Below are 7,287 nucleotides of genomic sequence, written 5' to 3' on the forward strand. Positions count from 1 at the left end.
CACATACACAATCCATGTCTTATTGTCTCAAGGCTTAAAAATCCTTCTTTAACCTGTCTCCTTCCCTTCATCTACACTGATTGAAGTGGATTTAACAAGTGACATCAATAAGGGATCATAGCTTTCACCTAGATTCACCTGGTCAGTCTGTCATGGAAAGAGCAGGTGTTCCTAATGTTTTGTCCCCTCAGTGTAGATACATAAATCAAATCAAATCAAATCAAATTTTATTAGTCACATACACATGGTTAGCAGATGTTAATGCGAGTGTAGCGAAATGCTTGTGCATACAGCAGAGCTGTGTTTTTATGGTGATGGTGATGCAGCCTGATTAGCATGTGAAAGCATCAGGCACTCGTCAGCCTTCTGACCCAGGGGGGCACCATAATGTAACAACACACACCCCGCTACTAACTGTGACATGCAGGAAATTGTTTCTATTGGTTTCCATTGAAATGGAAGATAGAAAATACAGTACGTTTTTCTGCAATCTCATTGGATGTGACTCTGCTAGGTGTCTCCCTTTTCAACTTCTATTCCTCTTTTTTTAATGACCATGAGAATAATTCATAGAGGTTTAAATTAAGGGGTGTGTAGTGTGCGTAGTAGTGCGTTCCTCAGCTTTGCACTGTTAAAATATCGTACAGAGCTTCTAGGAAAACATACCTGAAGTATACATGACTCCTCACGCCTTTTTCATAACTGCAGGAGACCTCTTCACCACACACACACACACACACACACACACACACACCAACACACACACACACACCACAACACACACACACACTCACACACACACACAACACACACACACACACACACACACACACACACACACACACACACATACTGAATAAAATATAAATGCAACATGCAAAAAATTTCAAAAATTTTTGTTACTCATTGTTCATATAAGGAAATCAGTCATTGAAATAAATTATTTGGCCCTAATCTACGGGTTTCACATGACTGGGCAGGGGCGCAGTCACCCAATGGGGAGCCAGGCCCAGCCAATCAGAACTAAAAGGCCTTTGATTACAGACAGAAATACTCTTCAGTTTCATCAGCTGTCCCGGTGGCTGGTCTCAGACAATCCCGCAGGTGAAGAAGCCAGATGTGGAGGTCCTGGGCTGGCATGGTTACACGGAGGCTGAGGTTGTGAGGCCAGTTGGACATACTGCCAATTTCTCTAAAACAACGTTGGAGCCAGCTTATGGTAGAGAAATGAACATTAAATTATCTGGCAACAGCTCTGGTGGACATTCCTGCAGTCAGCATGCCAATTGCACACTCCCTCAAAACTTGTGGGATTGTGTTGTGTGACAAAACAGCACATTTTAGAGTGACATGTTATTGTCCCCAGCACAAGGTGCACCTGTGTAATGATCACGCTGTTTAGTCAGCTTCTTGATATGCCACACCTGTCAGGTGGATGGATTTTGTTGGCAAAGGAGAAATGCTCACTAACAGTGATGTAAACAAATTTGTGCACAACATTTTTTGTGCATATTTAACATTTCTGGGATCTTTTGTTTCAGCTCATGAAACATGGGACCTACACTTTACATGTTGCATTTATATATTTTTGTTCAGTGTACATACATGCATTCAATCACTTAATTTTATTTTATTTTTATTTCACCTTTATTTAACCAGTAAGCTAGTTGAGAACAAGTTCTCATTTACAACTGCGACCTGGCCAAGATAAAGCAAAGCAGTGCGACACAAACAACAACACAGAGTTACACATGGAATAAACAAGCGTACAGTCAACAACACAATACATTTTAAAAAGTCTATATACAGTGAAAGCAAATGGCGTGAGGAGGTAAGGCAATAAATAGGCCATAGTTGCGAAGTAATTACAATTTAGAAAATTAACACTGGAGTGAAGGATGAGCAGATGGTGATGTGCAAGTAGAAATATTTGTGTGCAAAAGAGCAGAAAAGTAAATAAAAACAATATGGGGATGAGGTAGGTAGATTGGGTGAGCTATTTACAGATGGGTCATGTACAGCTGCAGCGATCGGTTAGCTGCTCAGAGAGCTGATGTTTAAAGMTAGTGAGGGAAATATAAGTCTCCAGCTTCAGCGATTTTTGCAATTCGTTCCAGTCATTGGCAGCAGAGAACTGGAAGAAAAGGCAGCCAAAAGAGTGTGGTGGCATATTTCTGCTTTACCAAATGAGGAGAGTTACAAATTTCACACACCAATCAGAGTTATACTTAAACTACATCTTTAATAATAAGAGCTTTGCAATAGCCTTTGACGTTCAATGATGCGCTATCTCTAATGAACCATTGAAAGTGTCAACAGAAAAGTACAAAGATATTTTATAGCCAAGATACACCCCTCTCAACTTACATGACGAACCACATATCTTAGGAACTGTTCACAAAGAAAGACTTTTACTTGAGAGAGAGGAGTATCACATAGCCAGATAGCATTCGCTATAAATGYTCGTTCAGTTTGGTCCCTAAGACGAGGTTCTAATCTCGTTCCTGGTACTTCATAGCACAAAAACATTACCTCATGTTATCTGGAATGCTCTTTAGGTTTTATCACCCAAAGACATCGTAAATCTCCTCTGTCAGTGCTATCTCATAGAGGCCCATCCTCAGTGGAACACACACACAATAGTTAACAGAATACTCTATTCTGTCAAATAAAACAACCATTATAATCTAATACAAGCAATATAACATAATCTTGCAATTTTCCACGACAAGAGGTGTTGGCTTTGGGGATGACCAGTGAGATATACCTMCTGGAGCGRGTGCTACGGGTYGGTGTTGTTATTGTGACCAGTGAGCTGAGATAAGGCGGAGCTTTACCTAGCATAGACTTATAGATGACCTGGAGCCAGTGGGTCTTCCGATGAATATGTAGCGAGGGACAGCCTACTAGAGCATACAGGTCGCAYTGGTGGGTAGTATATGGGGCTTTGGTGACAAAACGGATGGCACTGTGATGGACTGCATCCAGTTTGCTGAGTAGAGAATTGGACGCTATTTTATAAATGATATCGCCAAAGTTGAGGATCGGTAGGATAGCCAGTTTTACGAGTGTATGTTTGGCGGTGTGAGTGAAGGAGGCTTTCTTTGCGAAATAGGAAGCTGATTCTAGATTTAATTTTGGATTGGAGATGTTTAATATGAGTCTGGATGGAGAGTTTACAGTCTAGCCAGACACCTAGGTATTTGTAGTTGTCCACATATTCTAAGTCGGAATCATCCAGAGTAATGATGCTAGTTGGGCAGGCGGGTGCAGGCAGCGAACGGTTGAAAGCATGCATTTGGTTTTACTAGTGTTTAAGAGCAGTTAGAGGCCACGGAAGGAGTGTTGTATGGCATTGAAGCTTGTTTGGAGGTTAGTTATCACAGTGTCCAAAGAAGGGCCAGATGTATACAGAATGGTGCGTAGAGGTGGAGCAGGGAGTCACCCGCAGCAAGAGCGACATCTTTGATATATATAGAGAAAAGAGTCAGCCCGAGAATTGAACCCTGTGGTACCCCCATAGAGACTGCCAGAGGTCCGGACAACAGGCCCTCCGATTTGAGGCACTGAACTCTGTCTGAGAAGTAGTTGGTTAACCAGGCGAGGCAGTCATTAGAGAAACAAAGGCTGTTGATTCTGCCGATAAGAATGCGGTGATTGACAGAGTCGAAAGCCTTGGCCAGGTCGATGAAGACGGCTGCACAGTGCTGTCTTTTATCGATGGCAGTTATGATATCGTTTAGTWCCTTGAGCATGGCTGAGGTGCACCCGTGACCAGCTCGAAAACCGGATTGAACAGCGGAGAAGGTACGGTGGGATTCGAAATAGTCAGTGATCTGTTTATTAAGTCTCCACGGACCATTCACACATTCTCAAAAGTATAAATATTGTTTAATTCTCCCATTTAGGGGATTTAGGTGTTTGGCCAAGTTTTTCTTTGTTCTCTCTAGGTTCTCTACCTCCTCTACCTCCATACCGCATGGCGGTATTTATGACCTGAGCTACTAAACCTGGTTTAGGAGAGYGAGTGAGAGAGCCACGATCTACACCTTGAAAGAGCCACGTCATTACAGTTTTCCCCTTAATGGTTATAGTTAGAATTGTTGGCGTGTAAGCTGACCCTAGATCTGCACCTACTGTCTGCCCAGAGGGTAGTTGATGAGAGCTGCACATCTTCCTCATTACCTTATCAACTATGTCAGGTGAGTACATAATGTTATCCTGGAGAACCATGTTTAACTACAGAGGACAACTCTGTTATCCCATAGCAACAGTGTCCTCTCCAGCACACCTCCTCCCTCTCCGCTTTAACTTCATTTTGGCTCTACACGGCCACTTTCCTAATCACTATCACACCCCTATTAGAGCCAACATGACCTTTGTGTGTTGGCAGTTTCCTGGGCGACCTTTAAGAGTGAGGCAGGCTGAGAGCAGCTGCGGGTGGACTGGCGCGTAATGCAGGGCTAATGTTGACTCCATTACTGAGCTCAGCCAGTGAGGGGCCATTACAACTCTTAGCCCTCAAATGGAAAATTTGAAAATTAGTCACCTTTACGTTTTTGTGAGTGTAGCTGAGCTTACAAGGACTCCTCTGACCTTCCTCTCTCTGACCATTCTCTTATTCTTCAACTGAATGATCACTCTGTTTCACAAGTCATCTATCATTCTCTCGTCTTCCTTCCATCTTTTTCTCTAGTGCCGACGCCACGTTCTTTTGTCTATTTTTGTCTTTTGTCTCCCTCTGTCTCTCTCTCCTTATCTCTACCACTCTGTCTCTCTCTCCCTCTCTCTACCACTTTCCCTCTCTCTACCACTCCTTCTCTCTCTCTCTCCCTCTCTCTTTCTCTCCCTCTCTCTACCACTCTGTCTCTCTCTCTCTCCGTCTCCCTACCACTCTGTCTCTCTCTCTCCGTCTCCCTACCACTCTGTCTCTCTCCCTCTCTCTCCCTCTCTCTCCCTCTCTCTCCCTCTCTCTATTTATAAAATAAACACAAAGTGTTGCATCAGCTGTGTTTCTATGGTTCTCATCTAGTTTTAACTTATAATACAACAAACGGTTAGCTGGGGCTTCTTCTCTGTTCTCTGGTGTTTTTATTCTTCTAAGAGTTGCAACAATACAGGAAGGGTTTCTCTATCTTCCTCTCTCCTCCATCCCTTTCACTCTTTTCCTTTCTACGTTACCTCTATTCCCCTCTCCCTATCTCTCTCTTTCTCTCTCTTTCTCTCTCTTCCATTCTCTGTCTTCGATATTCTTTAAATGAGAACAGAAAACTCTCTGTGCGTGTGATAATCATATCAAAGATAATGCTGTTTTCATGTAAGCTGTGTTAACTCACCATGACCTCATTGTGCTGTGTATTGTTCAAAGACAGCAAATTTTATTTTGTTTATCCCCCTCCTTAAAACGCTACCTACTACATAAACCCCAATCAAAGAACTAAGCTTTCCATTCCTGTTTGTGTATGTATATGTGTGTCTGCATGCGTGTGTGCCGTTTTATAAATGAGAATTCTAGCTGCTTTTGGCTTTAAAGTAATTTGTGAAGTAAATAACTTTACCCAGACTCCCTCTGTTCCATAGGAAATCAGATGGTTGACCAATGAGAGTCAACAGCACCGCACGCGTTGTAGGACCGCACCACACACACACACACACACACACACACACACACACACACACACACACATTGTTGTTATTATTATGTAGAGATTGCTGGTACAGATGTTGTTCTGCGGTCACTAAGGTGCTCATGTCATTCATTCATCTTGATTCCAACCATTGGGGCGGCAGGTAGCCTAGTGGTTAGGGCGTTGGGCCAATAACCGAAAGGTTGCTAGATCAAATCCCCGAGCTGACAATGTAAACATCTGTCGTTCTGCTTCTGAACAAGGCAGTTAATCCACTGTTCCTAGGCTGTCATTGTAAATAAGAATTTGTTCTTCACTGACTGTTTAACTTTTTTTCTAAATCCAGTACACAGCCTTTACATTACGTCTCAGCCTGGGACTCAATTTCCCCTCTACCCACCCAGAGAACTCTGTTAGGCAGCCTGCTGATCAGGCTATCCGGCCTGTCACACCTCCACAAGCACAGACTCCCCAGTTTCTTAGGTACACCACCCCATTCACTAAAATGGGCCGATCCTACCATGCTTGCCAGTTTATTAGGTACACACCCCATTCACTAAAATGGACCGATCCTACCTGCGTGGCCAGTTTCTTAGGTACACCACCCCATTCACTAAAATGGGCGATCCTACCATGCTTGGCCAGTTTATTAGGTACACCACCCCATTCACTAAAATGGGCCGATCCTACCATGTGTGGCAGTTTATTAGGTACACCACCCCATTCACTAAATGGGCCGATCCTACCAGCGTGGCCAGTTTCTTAGGTACCCCACCCATTCACTAAAATGGGCCGATCCTACCATGCGTGGCCAGTTTCTTAGGTACACCACCCCATTCACTAAAATGGGCCGATCCTACCATGCTTGGCCAGTTATATTAGGTACACACCCCATTCACTAAAATGGACCGATCCTACCATGCGTGGCCAGTTTATTAGGTACACCACCCCATTCACTAAAATGGACCGATCCTACCATGCGTGGCCAGTTTATTAGGTACACCACCCCATTCACTCAAATGGGCCGATCCTACCATGCGTGGCCAGTTTATTAGGTACACCACCCCATTCCTAAAATGGACGCGATCCTACCATGCGTGGCCGGGTTCGCTATATAAAGCAGGCAGACAGGCGTTGAGGCATTCAGTTACTGTTCCATTGAACATTAGAATGGGCAAAACTAGTGACCTCAGCGACTCGGTACAAGGACCGCCGGATCCAGTATATCAGCCCTCCTGGGCTTTGCACACACGACAGTGTCTAGGGTAAACCGAGAATGGTGCAACAAACAAAAATCAGTCAGCGGCTGTCCTGTGGGTGAAAACATCTCGTTGATGAGAGAGGTCGAAGGAGAATGGCAAGAATCGTGCAAGTTAACAAGCGGGTCACAAACAGACAAATAACGGCGCAGTACAACAGTGGTTTGCAGTACGGCATCTCGGAACCCACAACTCATTGATCCTCGTCACGGATGGGCTGTTGCAGCAGACGACCACACCGGGTTCCACTTCTGTCAGCTAAAAACAAGAATAAGCGGCTCCAGTGGACACACGATCACCAACACTGGACAATTGTGGAGTGGAAAAACATTGCCTGGTCCGACGAATCCTGGTTCTTGTTGCGTTATGCTGATGGCAGGATTTGGCGTAAGCAAAATGAG

This window comes from Salvelinus sp. IW2-2015, unplaced genomic scaffold (assembly GCF_002910315.2).
Source record: "Salvelinus sp. IW2-2015 unplaced genomic scaffold, ASM291031v2 Un_scaffold1966, whole genome shotgun sequence".
NCBI lineage: Eukaryota > Metazoa > Chordata > Actinopteri > Salmoniformes > Salmonidae > Salvelinus > Salvelinus sp. IW2-2015.